We start from the raw sequence: 20,150 nt of genomic DNA, 5'->3' as shown, positions 1-20,150 counted from the left end.
ACAAGCTCTCAAAAGTTTATTGAAGCTATGGAAATTGCTGAAAGGCAAGACAACGAGCTTGTGAGAAGAGAAATTGATAGGCTTCGAGATAGCTATCCAGAGCATCGTCCCATGGCTAGAGAAAGTCGCCATAGACATCATGATCCATATGATCGAAATGCTCATGAAGGTAGTCGCCAAAGGCGACAATCACGCCACCGTAGGAGCCGTGATTTTGAGGGACTAAGGGTTGGAAACCATAGAGCCAACGTTGGTCATGGTCATAATCTTCCAACAGATAGTGACTGGGTTCGAGTGTAATATCTCGTATTTATGCATATTTGAGTGTGCGGTTCATGTGCCAATTGCGCCGCCACAGCGCATCAACATGAGTCATTGCAACGAATGCATATATATATTTGTTGGACATGAGTCTCCAACTATAAGTCTGCTATGTGGAACCCTTGACAGGCGATCTCTATTTGTCACTTTGATGAGACAGTCTTCCCGTCGTTAGGGGGAGATTAGAACGTCAATGTTCAACAGGAACGACAGGAATTGTCGTAGTCTGTCCCCACTATGTCTCATCTTGATCCCCTAAAAGTGACGAGATCACATATACCTGCTGCAAACATGCCTGCAAGGATTGATGTCCCCACAAGAGGACATGGTGCCACCCAAAAGATGGGTACGGCAACACCACCATGGATGGTGGTATGGTGATGCCACAAAGGTGGCATAATGGCGTCATAGGCCATGGGTTCCGCTAGAGAGAGTAGGAGACCCATAGGTTCGATGGATTCTTGCCCTAAGAAGAGAGCGAGTTTGGCACAACTTGATCCATTGATCGTTGATACTCAAAATCCGTCTCATGAGAATATTTTTGGATTGTGGTTATGTCCAAGAGACATCGTTGGGGGATGCCTCAATGTTAGAACCAATTCCTAAGAATATAGAGATCTCTACGAACTACACTAGTGTACATGAGGACGTGGAATTATTGAGACCAATGACATCGAACCTTACTTCGTTGAAGAATGCCAACGTAGAGAAACTTGGCCTAAATGGAAAGATGCGATCCAGGTTGAATTGGATTCACTAACGAAGAGGAATGATTTCGGGCCTGAGATGCCAACACCTTCTAACATAAAACCTATTGACATTAATAGGTCTTCGTTAGATAGCGTGATGAGAAAAAGAGATGGTAATCTCGCCTTATGGCGCAAAGTTTCTCACAATGCCCTGAAATCGACTACGAGAAGACACATTCTCTCGTAATGGATGTCATTGCACTCCACTACCTTGTCAGTTTGGTAGTTTCCAAATAACTGAACATGCAGCTTACGAATGTGGTCACTACGTATCTCTATGGGGATCTAGATACGGAATATAATGAAGGTTCTTGTGGACTTTATTTACCGAAGTCAAGTGGCTCTAGACCACGGAGCGTATTTGCAACGAGGTTGAAATGCTCACTAAAATGACTACTTGATTGGGAAGGGATATGATGAACTATGCCCACGCGTTTCCATGACAAGTTCCTGATTTGCAATTGTCGCGGTTTATGTTGATAAACATAATTGGAACCCTTGAGAGTTAAGGGAAACCGCTGAACACCTGAAATCCGAGTTTGAGAGGAAGGACCTTGGGAGAACACGGTTTTGTCTAGATTCAGAACTTGTATACCGTGTCAATAGACATTTTTGATAAAGTCAAAGATGCACCATGGTCGTCCGTAGTCTTGGCCCTAAAAGGGATCCGTTTCGTCCCAAGGATGATGACGAAGACGTGTTAATAGCAGAAGTGCTTACTTATGTACAATAGGCGCATTATTGTACTTAGCACAATACAAGACCGGACACCTCAATTATTATGAACTTGTTGGCTAGACATAGCCCCGCGCCAACGCAACGCCATTAGATTAGTATAAAGACAATCTTTCGATATTTGAGAGGTACGATTGATATGGGCTTGTTCTATCCCTATAGAGAGAAAAGAAATGACGGAAGTGTGGGTTCGGACCCCACAAGGCAAAATGCCACCTTCCGTGCTCCTCCTCCCCTCCATCAAAATGACAAAAAGCACTTCTAAATACTGAAGTGAACCAAATCCGATAAGAGGATAATGTAGCGGACTTATTTACTAAGTCATTACCAAAATCCACCTTCGAGAAACATGTGAAGAGCATCAGATTGAGAAAGTTATCCGAACTCCCATGATTGTAGCAATCAGGGGGAGATATTGACATCAGGGGAAGGCATGATGTCTACATGTTCGATCTCGAAGAGTGAAGGACGTGTTGTGCTCTTTCTGTCCTTCGACCAGGGTTATTTTTGTCCCACAGGATTTTTGTTACCTGGCAAGATTTTTAACGAGGCAACGATCAAAGCGTCATCACCAAGTTTGAGCGGCACAAGGGGGAGTGTTGAAGGATATCGACATAATGTGTGCCTCTACAAACTAGAGTTTAGAGTTGTAATAGGAATGTGTTATAGGTATTCAATTGTAATCAGATTCTATTACCTTTTTGGGTACCTTGTAACTCCCTATTTAAAGGGCTCCTATTATCAATAATATACACAATTACGATTCTCCTACAACATTTTATAATTTTTGGTTGAGTCTAGGTATAGTTTTAATTTTCGTGCTTGTCTAATGTCTGTTTCGAGTTTTCAGAGTCTGTTTTGTAATTGTTAAGCTACAATCCTCTGCGGGAAACACCCTCTTTCCTATACTACCATTGATAACCATTGAGATTGCAGACATTTATTTATACGCCTATTTTAGGTGTACCAGCTCTTTCCCAACCATATAATCCAAAATAAGAACAATATTTCGACGTTAGTAGCATGAGACCATCAGCATCATATGTAATCATGCAAAAGAGCAATGCTAAACTTGCCGAAAGAAGGGAAGCCTAGAAAGATCACGCCCAAATCTTTCTGTAGCAAAATCACGTACCTCAGACCACCAGTGCCTTGAGTCATGAGTTGCTCCAAAGTCAGCAAAGGCATCAGCTAGGCGAATTCCCTCTCTATAAATATGGGAAACCTTCAAATTCATTTGTTTAAACAAAAACAAACAATTAGCCCAAGGAATCCGTAAGAACCATGGAGCTTCCAGTGATGAGTTTAATAAATGAACCACATGAGTAGAGTCTGTCTCCAACCAAAGATGGTTCCAAATATGGCTTCGATGACTGCAATAATTTAAGCGGCAATAGAACTAGCAAAAGATATAGAAGAGGCAAAAGCCCCTAAGAATGATCCTCTTGAATCACGAAAAACACCACCGCACCCTACATTGCCATTGTTCTTGAGAGAACCATCAGTGTTAACTTTGATCCATCCTACCGAAGGAGGACGCCAAAACACAGGAATGAAGCTAATGGCATTGGCTGATAGCTGAGAAATTCCAAGTACCGAGAAAATAGACACAGAAGAATGCATTCGATCGTTTGGGAGGGAAATAAAGAGCTGCAGATTCTTTGAAATATCCTAGACGTTGACGTTGGGCATGCAATAAAGCAGCTTATAATTTTAAAATATTATTAGGCTGCTGCTTATAGAAATTAGTAAAAGACAGTTTTCCAGAGCTAGCTTAAGCTACAGGCCTACAGCTGCTTATGGTTTTAAGTTATGCTATCTCAAACTCGACTTAATCTCATATGTCTAATCAAAGTAGTAATACTTTAACAAAATCCTACTAACAATAGGTAAGTAAGAATAGATTGAGAAGCTCGATCATCACTGGATCTTCCTTTCATCCTGCGAAAGATCATTTCTTGGTGACATTTGTTTCAGTGAGACGAACTTCAAGGGGCAGTAGATAATATGTAATCTGTAGCTCATCAAAACAATTCTTCAGTGCGATGACCATTTCAGTTCTGCGCTTTTGTTTTTCAACCCATTCTTGAAAGTTCATAGTGTGACAAAAATAGAGTGCCATCTTTAGCTTATTCATATTTTCGATCTCAAGCACCACCACAGCATGGTTTGGATGCCAAAGTGTTGAGTTCCCCTCCACATACCTGTACAAACAAAAGAAAATTGTAGAAGAGTAAACACAAAGGCACACTACAATTTGAAGTTCACTTGTCTAACATGATTGCTGGATTCTTAATGACGCCGCTAATCCACTGCCATCATGTGTTAATGAGCACTGAACTTATCAACATATATGTGCTTATACACATGAGTAAAAGTTTCGATGAACTTACTGCTTTACTTTCTCTTTCAGCAGACCTATTTTCTCCACTGGTGTAGTAAAAGCAATTGAGAACTCCACAATATCGCCCATATTTGCTGATGGGTTTCGTTGATAAAATTGAATTTGGATAGTATACCTTCTCTTGATTGAGTTTCAGGAAGACTCTGGTTAAGATGTTCATCTCCTTAACCAGTGGCGGATCTAGGATTTGAAAATAGGGAGGGTTACATATTTATGTGTTCCTTTGGGCGAAGGCCAAATTTTTTTTTTTAGTACAATAATGTACAGGTGTGCGAATGCAAGAGTGGGGAGATAAGAACTTGAGCGTTCAAGTGTTCAAAGATTGAATTTAGTCCGTAATTTAGGCATTTTTGCGAAGAAGAAGAATGAGAATTTGTGATGGACGGAGAGAATGGAAGAGCCAGAGAGGAGTTTAATTTCGATAATTTGAGAGTTCGGGTGGCTTCGCTAAACAAACATACATATAAACAAAAAATATACATCATACATATAGTTTTTTTTTTTTCAACCCAAAAGTTTGTTCTGAATATAAAGCCATGGATAGGACGAAATAGTTAGCAAATAAACCCAAGCCCAATCTGCAAAGTTAACTCTATAAACTTGAATTGATTACTCGACATTCGAATGAGGCCAAGCTCCTGGCCGAGATATTGAGATAGCACAACAATTGATAAAATGATAAGTATTGAAATCAATTAAACCCACAACAATTGCACAGCAGAAAGAAGACCCATTGATCGACCTTGATAAGTTTTGAAATCAATTAGACCCACTTACCCACGTCAATTAAACATTTAAACCCACATCAATTAAAGTATACATCTAATTTTTTTTTTAAGCCTAAAAATCTCGGACGAACTCCAGCCCGCCCAAGCTACTACTTGGATCCGCCCATGTCATCAACCATCAACTGTTAGGATTACCATATATTAGAAATTTGATGATTATAAAATTAAACATCACAAGATAGAAGTTGTACCAGTTACCTCCACACCCTCAACAACACAGCGATCACCAACATCAAATGGATGCATTATAAATACGAAGATAATAGCTTCAAATATAATCTTGCAAGTGTTTCCAAACATAAAAGCTGCCACTACGAGCTGTGATGAGAGGAGGACAAGTACTTTTGTAGTTGCAATTTCCACCAACAGAAGCCACACTACGGTGGTGATAATAACCAGGATGGCAGTGACAAGTTTGTTCAATTGCTTCACGGCTGTTTTGGTGTCCGTTAGAGAATGAGCTAATGCTTTACGACCATTGAACACCTTTACCTGCAAAATATCATAAGGTAATTAAAAAAAAAATTTCACCATTCATTTCAGAAAGAATCATAACTCCAATACCTGACTTGGGGCACTAATTGATGTTTTGGAATCCTTCTTTCATTTCTTTCTTCACTTTTTAATCTTGTAGTTATTGTGATAGGTTTATCAAACAAAATTCCATCAAGTACAAATTTAAGTATTTCTCCATGTGCATACATAACAAGAAGGAATTCCTTCATGAATAACTGCCCAGCTATATTTGCTTTTAGATTGAAAGATGTGATCAATGTGTTGAAGGAAGTCGACATCAATGTGCCTCTTCAAACTAGGGTTTAGTCTTAGAGTTGTAATAGGAGAAAGTTCTAGATTTCCTCATTATGTTCGGATTCTATTACATTTTGTGTACTCTGTAAATCCCTATATATAGGGCTCCTATTATCAATAATACGACTACAATTCTCCTATCAATTCTCTCTGCAAATCATATTTTCCTTAAACACGTTATCAGCACGAGTCCTAACCCTAGCCTAAAAGAAAAAAACCCTAAAACCAAACCCCGAAAACTCCCTCACCAAAAACTGCCGCAAACCCTAGCTGTGCTAGCCTACCGCGCCATAGTCCTGCCTCCCGCGCTGTCCCTGCAGCCTCCTGCCGCAAGCTCCCGCGTTCCAGCTAGCAAAGCCACCGACCGGCAGCACCTGCAAAATGCTTCCTGCATCACCACCGAGCCATTAGCCACAACTAGGATTGTAAACAAGTTACAATCCCAGATTAGGATCGAACAGCCACTGCAATCCTAGCTTAGGATTGAAGCAGCATCTGCAATCCCTACCCAGGATCGATAGCACGTCTGCAATCCTTTCACGGTTTCAAGCCCCACAGCCTCCTGCCGCAAGCACTGCAGCCCACTGCCGCAAGTCCCGTTGCTGCCCTGAGCTGAGCCTGCTACTGCCAATTGTTGTTGCTGCTGCCCTAACATGCCTGCTCCAACACGCGCGTGTTCTCAATCCCCAAATCATCAAGTAAGCTTTGTAATTAAAGTTTCTGCTTTCTTGTTTTTTAAATTCCTTTATTTGCTGTAGGATTTGTATAATACGAACATGGGTTCGATTATTTAATAAGCGAAATTGTTGGGATTCACGCTAAACTAACTAAGAGCGTTCGTAATCAATGAACTAAGAGTGTTCAGAATAAACGAACTAAGAGTGTTCGTAATCAATGAACTAAGAATGTTCATAATATTCAGACTACGAGTGTCTGCAAGCATCAAATTGTGACCATATTAAAATACCAATGTTTTGGTCTAATCCAAATATTCTTGGAAATCGATTTCTTGGTAGCATAGCTCGGAAATCTTATTATTATTAGTTTTCGTGGAAGTTTAGCTCCGAAACTAACTCGTTCTTGTTTCACCCTTTTTCAGGATGTCAAACTCGAACATACTCGATTTTGTTCCATTGGATTATGCAAGCAAAAGATACCTAATGTGGGCTCAGGATGTTGAACTCTATCTTATTGCCCTTGACTTATTGCATACAATCCAAGAGCTTTGTCATAAAGGAACTGCTCCAGACCCTCAAACTGAGATCGACAATTCTAGGGTACTTGCCCTAATGATGTGTCACATGGATAGGGACCTCAGGTTTGAGTTCATGAATGAGGATAGCGCTATAAAGCTATGGCAAGCACTTTGTGAACTTTATGGCAATGTTCGTGACTCCATCCCTCCGAATTTAGAAGCAGAATGGAATGATCTTCGCTTCTCTGACTTTGATACAGTCATACAATTTTATTTGGAAGCTGTACGCATCACAGGAATGATGCACTTCTATGGCAAGACGATCACAGAAGAACATTTGATTGAGAAAACCTTCAATACCTTCCCTGTCTATGCTATGAGGTCCTGTGATTTATTTTGGACTCATATAAATGCAAGACGGATCACAAGCTTTCAACAGCTTATTGAAGCTATGGAAATTACTAAAGGGTAAGGCAACGAGCTTGTGAGAAGAGAAATTGATAGGCTTCGAGATAGCTATCCAGAGCATCGTCCCATGGCTAGAGAAAGTCGCCATAGACGTCATGATCCATGATCAAAATGCTCATGAAGGTAGTCGCCAAAGGCGACAATCAAGCCACAGTAGGAGCGGTGACTTTGAGGGACGAAGGGTTGGAAACCATAGATCAACGTTGGCCATGGTCATAATTTTCCAACGCCTCCGGTCCTAGGGACCATGCACATTGCGCCAATGCACCTGAATCAAGGGAGAATCATCTTCATGGTGTCTAGTTCTGATATGGAACGTCTGATCAATGGACCTGAATTTGCAATGTACCTAAGAAGGTAGCCACATCATGGTGATCAAGACATTGAGTTCAAAAAGACTTTAAATCTAGCAATGAAGACAAAATGCCGCAGATTTTTATTTCGAATAGTCTTTTATTTTTCCAAGAATTATGTAATGACAATTATGCCTTAATCAATAAATGACAATTTTGTGTTAACTCTTTCTCAAGTGGCGCATCCAATGAAGTATGATGTCTAGGAAAGTGATTGAGATTAGTGGTACTTAAGAGAGCCTCGCTCCACCGACATCTCTCTCTACTTCTCTGGTCATATTTGATTGGAGTTACCAAACGGATTGAGTGACTACGATTTGTCTAAGTTTGATTTTTATTTTGGATTAGACTTTGGTTAAGAAACTTTGATATAATCATTGGCTATTAATAAAGTGTCGATTCTTTTACTTAATGTCCTGGATATGCCTTAATTAGAATTTTATTATTTGAGAGATGTAAACATGAATGGTTTTCATGTGGAAACACACTGTGAGAATGGACAAGAGTTCCTTTGCATCACCTCTAATGACTATGGACATAAACGAGTATTAGAGAAACTTATGTGTCGCTCTAGTGGGTTGTATGCAACCACTATTCGAGTTATTGAATCCAACCATGTCATGAGAGATGACTTATGGGATTCTGACACATATAGGCTTTGGCACAACCGTTTGGGACACCCAAGTCATGATATGATGATCCGTGATACTAAAGACTTCACACGAACATCTCTTCTTCAGAATGAAGAGAAGTAAGAATCAAAAGTCAATTCAAAGAGAGCATTGCACCACTGCCGTGCCTTGGAGCGCCGCGGCCATGCACCACCGGCCGGCCAACGCAGGTGCCGTGATCCCCCTGTGGCAAAATCATGGCTTTGACGCCATGTATGAAGACTTGGCTCCTCTCTCTACTTCTTAAAGTAAATTGTGACATTGTGACTCAATCAAAACCTTTATTGGTTGATCATAAAGCCAATCTTTCGTTCTATAAAGACTGTTTTTTTTAAAAGGATCACGACCATCCTATGCAAAGGACACTAAAGAAATAATTTCATTCTCACATAATCCAAGGGATTCTATGGATCAACTCAACCAACTTGCGGACTGCTTAGATGTTTTATGTTGTTGGTTGATATGTGGACACGCTGGTCACATGTCGCACTATCATCCACTCGTAATGCTGCTTAAGATGAACTCCTAGCCCAAATCATATGGCTACGGGCTCACTACCAGGATCATCCCGTTTAGTCAATTCGACTTGAAAATGCTAGAGAGTTTACATCGAAAATTTTCGATGACTATTGCATATCATTGGGTATTGATATCAAGTATCATATTCCCATGTACACACTCAATCGGTCTCGCAGAAAAGCCACCATTAAAAGACTACGATGGTAGCCCAGACATTGGTAATGCGCACCAATTTCCACTTGGGTTATGCAATATCGCATACAGCTATACTAATTCATCTATGACTCATAGCAGCCACTCAACTTTTATTTGAGTTACAGCTAGTGACTGGGTTCGAGTCTAATATCTCGTACTTATGCATATTTGAGTGTGCGGTTTATGTGCCAATTGCGCCGCCACAGCGCATCAACATAAGTCATTGCAACGAATGCCTATATATATATATATATATTTGTGTTGGACATGAGTCTCCAACTATAAGTCCGCTATGTAGAACTCTTGACAGGCGATCTTTTTTTTCGCTGGATTTGCGGATTGTCACTTTGATGAGACAGTCTTCCCATCGTTAGGGGGAGATTAGAATGTCAACGTTCAACATGAACGACATGAATTTTCGTGATTTGTCCCCACTATGTCTCATCTTGATCCCCTAAAAGTGATGAGATCACATATACATGCTGCAAACATGTCTGCAAGGATTGATGTCCCCACAGGAGGACATGGTGCCACCCAGAGGAGATGGGTATGGCACCACTACCATGGATGATGGAATGGTGACGCCACAAGGTGGTATAATGGCGTCATAGGCCATGGGTTCCGCTAGAGAGAGTAGGAGACCCATAGGTTCGATGGATTCTCGCCCTAGGAAGAGAGCGAGTTTGGCACAACTTGATCCATTGATCATTGATACTCAAAATCCGTCTCATGAGAATATTCTGGATTGTGGTTATGTCCAAGAGACATCGTTGGGGGACGCCTCAATGTTAGAACCAATTCCTGAGAATATAGAGATCTTTACGAATTACACTAGTGTACATGAAGATGTGGAATTATTGAGACCAATGTCATCGAATCTTACTCCATTGAAGAATGCCAATGTAGAGAAAATTGGCCGAAATAGAAAGATGTGATCCAAGTTGAATTGGATTCACTAATGAAGAGGAAGGATTTCGGGCCTGAAATGCCAACACCTCCTAACATAAATCCTGTTGACATTAATAGGTCTTCGTTAGATAGCGTGATGAGAAAAAGAGATAATAATCTCGCCTTATGATGCAAGGCTTCTCACAAAACGCCCTAGAATCGACTACGAGAAGACATATTCTCTCGTAATGGATGTCATTGCACTCCACTACCTTGTCAGTTTGATAGTTTTCAAATAATTGAACATGCAGCTTACAAATGTGGTCACTACGTATCTCTATGGGGATCTAGATAAATAATATAATAAAGGTTCTTGTGGACTTCATTTACCCAAATCAAGTGGCTCTTGACCACGGAGCGCGTTTGCAATGAGGGTGAAACGCACACTAAAGTGACTACTTGAATGGGAAGGGATATGATGAACTATGCCTCTGCGTTTTCATGACAAGTTCTGGATTTGTAATTGTCACGGTTTATCTTGATAAACAAAATTGGAACCCTTTAGAGTTAAGGGAAACCGCTGAACACCTGAAATCCGAGTTTGAGATGAAGGACCTTGGGAGAACACGGTTTGTCTAGATTTAGAACTTGTATACCGTGTCAATAAATACTTTGCATTTTGATAAAGTCAAAGATGCACTTCCATGGTCGTCCGTAGTCTTGACCCTAAGAGGGATACGTTTCGCACCGGGGATGATGACAAAGACGTGTTAATTGGCAGAAGTGTCTTACCTAAGTGCAATAGGCACATTATTGTTCTTAACACAATAGAAGATTGGACACCTCATTTGTTATGAACTTGTTGGCTAGATATAGCCCTGCGCCAATGCAACGCCATTGGACTGGTATAAAGACAATATTTCGTTACATAAAAATGTACGATAGATATGGGCTTGTTCTATCCCTGCAGAGAGAAAAGAATGACGGAAGAATGAGAACAGATCTCATTAGCCCAAATGTCACCGTCCAAGACGCCGCGATCGGCAAAGCCGCCGGTCACCCATCCTCCTCCCTTACATCAAAACGATGATGATGTTTTGATGGATTTTGCTGATGTAGGGTATCTCTCTGACCCTCATAAATGTCGCTCCCAAACGGGTTATGTCTTTACCATGGAAAGCACTGCGATATCTTGGAGGTCTATAAAGCAGACACTTGTTGCTACTTCCTCAAATCATGCAGAGATTATTGCTCTACATGAAGCCATGCGAGAATGCATATGGCTAAGGTCTGTAATTAGACATATTCGAGCAACTTGTGGTTTAAAGTCTACCACAGATGAACCTACATGCATTTATGAAGATAATGCAGCTTGTATTGAGCAAATGAAATTAGGTTTCATCAAGGGCGACAATACAAAGCATATATCGCCTAAGTTCTTTTACAATCAGCAACAACAAGCACTTCTAAATATTGAAGTGAATCAAATCCGACCTGAGGATAATGTAGCGAATTTATTTACTAAGTCGTTACCTAAATCCACCTTCGAGAAACATGTGAAGAGCATCGGATTGAGAAAGTTATCCGAACTCTCATGATTGTAGCAATCAGGGGGAGGTATGATGTCTACATGTTCGATCTCGAAGAGTGAATGACGTGTTGTGCTCTTTTTGTCCTTCGACCAGGGTTATTTTTGTCCCACATGGTTTTTGTTACCTGACAAGGTTTTTAGTGAGGCAACGATCAAAGCGTCATCACCAAGTTTGAGCGGCACAAGGGGGAGTGTTGAAAGAAGTCGACATCATGTGTGTCTCTTCAAACTAGAGTTTAGTCCTAGAGTTGTAATAGGAGAAATTAAGTTCTAGATTTCCTAATTATGTTCGGATTCTATCACCTTTTGTGTACTCTGTAATCCCTATATATAGGGCTCCTATTATCAATAATACGACTACAATTCTCCTATCAATTCTCTCTGCAAATCATATTTTCCTTAAACACAATACATAAATTACATGCTACAGTAACAAAACAAAAGTCCTCCATAAGCAAAATAAGAACTACAACTTCTGGAAGTCAAGAGACATAATAAGATAAATGTCTTACCACCCACTATGTTAGAGTTTTCCTATCGACTTATCCGGTCTTTTTTATGTCAATTAGTGGCCACACAAGCTCCACTTCTTCCTTGATCATGAACCTCAAGAGGTCCCACTCAACTATGTACCTACTTAGTTGTGAGATACTTAACAAAAGTATTGAAAGGGCATGAAAATGTACAAAAAAGATATTTTTAGTAAGGCATTTTAGTTTTTCTTACTTGAGTAAGGCATTTTTAGTTTTTCTCACTTGGCACCAAGCTCTGCAATGTTAAGGAATATGCCATAGGCAGCAGCAGTTGCTTCCATCTCACTGGTAATCTCTTTGTTCATTTAGACCCTCTATCCTGTCCAATGTATGAGAGATGGGGGACAGCCCAGAACTAGTTACTGCATCCACCAATACCTTCATGGTCCAAGAAGAAACCTTCTCTTGCTTTATCTTTTGAAGCTTTGTCATGTCAATGACCTCTTCTCCTTCCCTGCTTTTGCCTTTTTGGTCGCTCTGTAACTCAGTTTGCTAGTCCTCGGAGATCTCCCACCATTCCCATCACCCTCCTCCATAAGTGGATGCCCGGAAAGTTTCTGAAGCACGTACTGATGGAAGATTGATTCTTGAATTCTATCAAATAAGGTGTTCACATGGAAACTAGATGCTAAGATCTTAAGCAACAATGTTTTTAACAACCATAAAAATGCCCCAATGAGAACTGAAACAATAGTCCATGTCATATAACTTAAAATCTTGGTGGAAGTTTTTGACCGCTTAACCCCATGATTGAACAACAGTAACCATGTGAGAAGAACCAGAGACAACCACAAGAAAACCTGAACACTCTTCTTCATTCCATGAACAAAATACAACACCTTCTTCCGAAGCAAAAAATTACACTCGATCACAAAAACTCCAATTGGTAACCAACATACCACTAAATATCACCATGACAAGCACACACCATTTCCAAATCTCCAATTCCCAAACCATAGAATGCCTTAGTTCGCGGACAGTCAAGCTAGCCAGTACACAACTCAAAATGCATAGAAGTACAATCAACTCAACCAAGAGCTTCTTGTTCACTTTCCGATGCTTATTTTTACTCAATTTAACCTTCTTGTAAATCTCTTCATCCTCTGTTTCTTTGGTCCTGCTCGGAGATGACGACGCATTCTTAGCAGAAGAGATGGATGTAGCCTTGACTCCTAATAGGTTATAGGGGGACCCCTACTGAAAGAAGTCCTACAAGGGGAACTTGCACCAACCTGATCTAAATTACCATCTTCATTCATAATTGGCGATGGTTCACCAAATCTTGACTTGGGTTTAATAACCGACCTATTAAAATGACTTTCTCCTATTGATGCTCTCATTGCGGCTGGGGGCTCTTGGAGGTTTACCAAGGTTGGGATTAGCTCTTGAAATATCCGGTGAAACTGACTTGGAGAAACCAGTACTACTAGACACAGCGGACACTTTGCTTTGCTTGGGAGCTGAAGATTCCGAGCCCTTTGAAGAAGAGCATTTTGCTTCATTGGTTTCTTCACTTTGAAATTCCACTATAACTTCACCTCCATTCGCAGATTGTTTCTCCGACATGCTTATTTCCCCACTTTTTGAAGCTTCTTTGGCCTTCATTGAAACCCTATCACGCTAAACCCTAATCCAAGAAAAGCTATCATTAATCCAAAAAGAAATTTGGCTACAGAAATACCCAAAATGAAAATTATGAGACACCAGAACCAGAACCGTGTTGAAGGATGTCGACATAATGTGTGCCTTTACAAACTAGGGTTTAGAGTTGTAATAGGAATGTGTTCTAGGTATTCAATTGTAATCAGATTCTATTACCTTTTTGGGTACCTTGTAACTCCCTATTTAAAGGGCTCCTATTATCAATAATATACACAATTCCATTCTCCTACAACACGTTATCAGCACGAGTTCCAACCCTATTAAAAAAAAAAAAAAAAAAGAAGGGACCCGGCCCAGAAAAAAAAAGAAAAAAAAGGAAGAAAAGAGGAAAGCCCAAAGAACAGACAACCCAGAGAAAAAAAAAACACGCCTGCTCCAACACGCGCTTGTCCTCAAGCCAAGAACCATCACGTAAGTTTTTGTAAATTAAAGTTTTTGTATTTTAAATTCTTTTATTTTCTGCAAATATTGGAATATATGTTGCCAAATGGTTTTGAGTATTTAACAAAGCGGAATTGTGGGGATTCACGCTTCACGAACTAAGAGCGTTCGTGTGAACTAAGAGTGTTCACAATGCTTGGACTAAGAGCGTCCGTTAGCATCACATATGACCATATTACAACATTGTTGTTTGGTCTAATCCAAAAGAGATTCTTGGAAATTGATTTCTTGGTAGGTTGGCTCGGAAATCTTATTATTTTTAGTTTTCTGGAAGTTTAGCTCCGAAACAAATATATCTTCTCTTCTTATTTTCAGGATGTCGAATGAACCAAGGCTCGACTTTCCCATGCTTGACTCAAGAGGCTCGGATTACCACAGTTGGGTAACCGATGTTGAGAACCATCTCACTTCAAAGGGAATATTACCCATAATCCAGGAACCTAACCCGGATCTTGTGTTCATCCGAACATCTACAAAGCATGTTCAAGCAGTCATCTTGATGCGACGTCATATGGACAAAGCACTCAGATTGGAGTATATGTCAATCAAGAATGCAAGACAGTTATGGGTAGCGCTAGAAGAGCGCTTTGGCAATGTCCAAGATTCCCTCCTCCCTAACTTGAAGGTTCAATGGAACAATCTACGCTTTGCTAACTTCAATTCTGTTGCTGAACATAATTCAGAGGCTCTTCGCTTACAATCCATGTTGAGATTCTGTGGACAACCTGTCACAGAGCAAGAGTTAATTGAGAAGACTCTCTCCACCTTCCCCGTTTCAACCATTGTGGTATCAAAGCAATACCATACTGAAGTCAATGCTGGACGGTTCACGAGGTTTTATCAGCTTATCAATATCATATTTGTAGCTGAGAAACATGATAACATACTCGTGAGGAATTATAATTCAAGACCCATTGGAACTAAGAGCGTTCATGAGGCGAATTATAATGCACCCAAAGGAGGGCGCAAGGAGCGGAACCCTAGGAATAAGGGACATGGGGGACGTATGAGTCCATATAACCACCCTAATCAGGAAGGAAACTGCAAGTTTGGAGCGGATACACGTGGTGGCAATGCCACACGTGGGAGAGGGGGTCGTGGCAACCCTATCCGTGGTAATGGAGCCATAGCTCGTGGTCGTGGCGCCATGGGTCGTGGTGGAGGCGCCAATCCTCCTAGAGAATGCCCACAGCGTGCACCTCAATTGAAGAGAGGCAACCACAACGATATGTGTCATCGATGTGGATCTAGTGAGCATTGGTTCAAGCAATGCAAGGCAAGCGAGCAACTAGCTTTAAGATACAGGGCATACAGGGACCTGAGGGAGCACAAAGTGTACCTTGCAGAAGAAGAAGAAGAAAATGGTGGAGACGTTAATCTCACCATAGAGGACTTCAAAGCTGAAGATGGAGTGTACAAGGATGCTGCAGACTTTGATTAGAATAGTCCTCTTTATTTTTCAAGAATCATGTAATAGTCAATAAATGACAATTGTATTAACTCTTTCTTATGTGGTGTACCCAATAAAATATGATGTCTAGGAAAGTCATTGAGATAATTGGTACTTAAGCGAGCCTTGCTCCACCAACATCTCTCTCTACTTTCCTGGTCATATTTGATTGGAGTTGCCAAACGGATAGAGTGACTACAATGTGTCCCAGTTTGATTTTCTTTATTTTGGATTAGACCTTTTTGGACCATTTGATGTAATCATTGGCTACATTTATTAATAAAGTATCGTATTATTCAATGTCATGGATATGTTTTTAATTTCGAACTTTATTATTTTTCAGTATGTTTCCTGGAGAGTTGGAATGCCTTGTTGATTGTGGCACCACACATACTATATTGCGACATAGGCAACTCTTTCTATGCATGACGCCTAGTCGATTTTCTGTGACTACGATGGCTGGACCATCACAATTGATTCATGGTTGAGGACCAGCTCAATTTATGTTGCCAAATGGCACAGGTATTAATGTCACCGAAGCTCTATATGCTCCTAGGGCTGAAAGAACCCTATTGAGTTTTAAAGATATAAGTGTCAATGGTTTTCATGTGGAAACACTTAGTGAGAATGGACGAGAGTTCCTTTGCATCACTTCTAATGACTACGGACATAAACGAGTATTAGAGAACCTTATATGTCGCTCTAGTGGATTGTATGCAACCATTATTCGAGTCATTGAATCCAACCATGTCATGAGAGATGATTTATGGGATTCTGACACATATCGGCTTTGGCACGATCGTCTGGGACACCCAGGTCGTGATATGATGATCCGTATACTAAAGACTTCACACGGACAACCATTTTTCAAAATGAAAAGAAGTCATAACAAAAATTCGGTCCAAGGTAGGGCCAGAGCCGCCTACCCCTGCGGCCCAACAGTGGTATTGACACCACTAATGCCTCCTTGGTTCCTTTCTCTACTTCTAAAGTCAATTGTGACTTCGTGGCTCAACCGGATTCTTCCATGGTTGCTTTTAAAGCCCATCTTTCGTTTTGCAAAGCCTGCTCTTTAGCAAAATTAGGATCGAGACCATCCTATGCAAAAGACACTAAACAAAATATTCCATTCTTGCAACGAATCCAAGGTGATATTTGTAGACCTATCCAACCAACTTGCGGACCATTTAGATATTTTATGGTATTGGTTGATGCATCGACACGTTGGTCACATGTCATGCTTTTGTCCACCAGAAATGCTGCATTTGCTAAACTCCTAGCACAAATTATTAAGTTAAGGGGTCACCACCCTGATCATCCCATTAAGTTAATTCGTCTTGACAATGCTGGAGAGTTTACATCAAAAAATTTTGATGACTATTGCATGTCCATTGGGATTGAGGTTGAACACCATATTCCTCACGTTCACACCCAAAATGGTCTCGCAGAAGCCACCATTAAAAGACTTCAAATGGTTGCTAGAGCAGTGGTTATGCGCACCAATCTCCCCGTTTCTGCTTGGGGCTATGCAATATTGCATGCAGCAGTGCTTATTCGTATCAGACCTACTGCCACTCAACCCTTTTCTGCGTACTAGTTGGTTACTGGATATGAGCTTGACGTCTCACACTTACGCATATTTGGGTGTGCAGTTTATGTGCCAATTGCTCCGCCACAGCGCACCAAAATGGGTCCTCAAAGACGATTAGGCATTTACGTTGGATATGACTACCCAACCATTATCCGCTATTTGGAACCCTTGACAGGCGATCAATTTACCGCAAGATTTGCGGATTGTCACTTTGATGAGACAGTCTTCCTGTCGTTAGGGGGAGATAAGAATAATAATGTTCAACAAGAACGACAGAAATTGTCGTGGTCTGTCCCCACTTTGTCTCATCTTAATCCCCGAACCGCACAGTCCGAAATTGAAATGCGGAGAATTCTTGATCTTCAGAACGTAGCAGACTCTATGCCTGACGCGTTTTTTGATATCGCTAAAGTGACAAGATCACATATACCTACTGCAAACGTGCATGCAAGGATTGATGTCCCTAAAGATAGTGGACATGGCGCCACCCCAAGGGGTATTGAGCATGGCGCTGCCACCACTAATGGTGATGGCAATGTGGCTCAGGCCGGGCTCCCAGCAAAGAAACGTGGGAGGCCCAAAGGTTCGATGGATTCTCGCCCGAGAAAGAAAGCGAGTTTGGCACAAAATGATCCATTAATCATCGACATAAATAACCCATCTCATAAAGATATTCCAGATTATGGTTATGTCCAAGAGACATCATTGGGGACGCTCCAATGTCATAACCAATTCCAGAGAATAGAGAGATCTCCATGAATTAAACTAGTATACATGAGACGTTGAGTCGAGACTCTATTATCCTTGATGACGTGTTTGCATATTCTATCGCTCAAGGAATTATAGAATATGATGATATCGAACCTCGCTCCGTTGAAGAATGTCAACGAAGAGCAGACTGGCCTAAATGGAAAAATGAGATCCATGTTGAATTGGATTCACTAACAAAGAGACACGTATTTGGGCCTATAATGCTGACACCCCCAAGTATAAAGCCTGTTGGCCATAAATGGGTCTTTGTTAAAAAGCGTAATGAGAAAAATGAGGTTGTTAGATACAAAGCCCGCCTTGTGGCGCAAGGTTTCTCACAACGCCCTGGAATCGACTACGAGGAGACATACTCTCCCGTAGTGGACTTTATAACGTTCCGCTACCTTGTCAGTTTGGTAGTTTCCGAAAAACTTGACATGCAGCTTATGGATGTGGTTACATCATATCTCTATGGGGATCTAGATTCAGAGATATATATGAAGGTTCCAGATGGACTTTAATTACCCAAATCAAGTGGCTCTAAACCACGGAGCGCGTTTTCAGTAAGATTGAGACACTCACTATATGGATTGAAACAATCCGGACGGATGTGGTATAACCGTCTAAGTGACTACTTGATTGGGAAGGGATATGAGAACAATGAAATATGCCCATGCGTGTTTATAAAAAGGACAAGTTCCGGATTTGCAATTATAGCAGTTTATGTCGATGACATGAACCTAATTGGAACTCTAGATGAGTTAAAGGAAACTGCTAAATATTTGAAATCCGAATTTGAGATGAAAGATCTTGGGAAAACACGGTTTTGTCTCGAACTGGAAATCGAGCACCGTAGTGATTGGATTATGATCCATCAGTCAGCATATACTCAAAAATTATTAAGGCACTTTAATGAAGATAAAGCAAAGCCTGTGAGTACTCCCATGATAGGCCGTAGTCTTGGGCCTGAAAAAGATCTGTTTCGTCCAAGGGATGAGGACGAAGACTTATTAGAGGCTGAAGTGCCCTATCTAAGTGCAATAGGCGCATTGTTGTACTTAGCTCTATGCACAAGACCAGATATCTCATTCGCTGTGAACTTGTTAACCCGACACAGTTCTGTACCAACACGCCGCCATTGGATTGGTGTAAAGACAATCTTTTGATACCTGAGAGGTACGATTGATATGGGCTTATTTTATCCCTACAGAGAGAAGAGAAATAACGGAAGTGTGGGATCGGACTCCACAAGGCAAAACGCCACCTTTCGTGCTCCTCCTCCCCTCCATCAAAATGACAATGATGTCTTGATGGGTTTTGCTGATGCAGGGTATCTCTCTGACCCTCACAAAGGTTGCTCCCAAACGGGTTATGTCTTTACCATGGGAAGCACTGCGATATCTTGGAGGTCTACAAAGCAGACCCTTGCTGCTACTTCCTCAAATCATGCAGAGATTATTTCTCTACATGAAGCCGTGCGAGAATGCATATGGCTAAGGTCTGTAGTTAGACATGTTCGAGGAACTTGTGATTTGAAGTCTACCACAGATGAACCTACATGCATTTATGAAGATAATGCAGCTTGTATTGAGCAAATGAAATTAGGTTTCATCAAGGGCGACAACACCAAGCATATATCGCCTAAGTTCTTTTACAATCAGCAACAACAGACACTTCTAAATATTGAAGTGAACCAAATCCAATCTGAGGATAATGTAGCAGACTTATTTCCTAAGTCGTTATCTAAATCCACCTTCGAGAAACATGTGAAGAGCATCGGATTAAGAAAGTTATCCGAACTCCCATAATTGTAGCAATCAGGGGGAGATGTTGACATCAGGGGGAGGCATGATGTTTACATGTTCGATCTCGAAGAGTGAAGGATGTGTTGTGCTCTTTTTGTCCTTCGACCGGGGTTATTTTTGTCCCACATGGTTTTTGTTACCTGGCAAGGTTTTTAACGAGGCAACAATCAAAGCGTCATCACTAAGTTTGAGCGGCACAAGGAGGAGTGTTAAAGGATGTCGACATAATGT

At 40.9% G+C, this 20,150-nt stretch overlaps 1 pseudogene; it reads right to left on the bottom strand.

Annotated features, from left to right (window-relative positions):
• Window positions 1-3,756: 3,756 nt before the first annotated feature.
• Window positions 3,757-13,932, bottom strand: LOC112171829 (annotated as a pseudogene).
• Window positions 13,933-20,150: the final 6,218 nt, after the last annotated feature.

The sequence above is a fragment of the Rosa chinensis genome, chromosome 6 (assembly GCF_002994745.2).
Source record: "Rosa chinensis cultivar Old Blush chromosome 6, RchiOBHm-V2, whole genome shotgun sequence".
NCBI classification, from domain to species: domain Eukaryota; kingdom Viridiplantae; phylum Streptophyta; class Magnoliopsida; order Rosales; family Rosaceae; genus Rosa; species Rosa chinensis.
Note: the sequence above shows the minus strand (reverse complement) of the source record. Positions and strands in the feature narration are given on the sequence as shown.